The sequence below is a fragment of the Trachymyrmex cornetzi genome, unplaced genomic scaffold (assembly GCF_001594075.2).
Source record: "Trachymyrmex cornetzi isolate Tcor2-1 unplaced genomic scaffold, Tcor1.1 scaffold84, whole genome shotgun sequence".
NCBI lineage: Eukaryota > Metazoa > Arthropoda > Insecta > Hymenoptera > Formicidae > Trachymyrmex > Trachymyrmex cornetzi.
This window is the reverse complement of record NW_017300180.1, coordinates 14,209-15,002: the sequence shown is the minus strand read 5'-3', so window position 1 is coordinate 15,002 and position 794 is coordinate 14,209.

Sequence of the window (794 nt, the reverse complement as noted above, 5' to 3'; positions counted from 1 at the left end):
CATTTTACTGTATTAGATTACACTGATGTCATCACTGGGTGCGTCTTTTATTGTAAGGAGTGCACTTTTGCACGTGTTAAAATGATGATGTCATCCCCGAAGATGTCCTTGAAAAAATTTCTTATATTACATTGACAAAGCAGTTATATATTTGCAAATGTTGCACTTTACTGTATTAGATTACACTGATGTCATCACCGGATGCGTCTTTTATTGTAAAAGGTGCACTTTTGCACGTGTTAAAATGATGACGTCATCGCGAAACATGTTGCGACATGTTTTCGCAAACATTGCATTTTTTACTATTGTTGAGTGGGGAACGATAATATAAATACTGATGGGGATCGCGCAAAGTCTGTGTAAAATGGCTAACCGTAAATGCCCATCGTTAGAGCAATTGCTTCGCAACCGGGAACTTGGATTCCGGAATGTGTTATCACGTGATACTACTCGTTGTCAGATTTGTTCAAAAGAACAACTGAGTCATATTAATTATGTGGAGGATTGTGCAGTATCGTCAGCGATTTTAACATGTCAGTGCTATATACTGGATTTTCTTATTTACAAAGGAGATGCTGGAATGAATAAACGAAGGTTTACGGTCGCATTCAACGAGGGAATATTGTTTGAAAGCTGCTCGGAAGGTTCTGTAAGTATTTCATTTATATCTGCTTGTGAAAAAGTTTTCTCTTTAGATGACTTATTCGTTTATTTTTTCATTACAGCGCGTCGTCATATATAATTGGGAGGATACGCAATATAAATATATGCATATACACATAAATAAATAAATA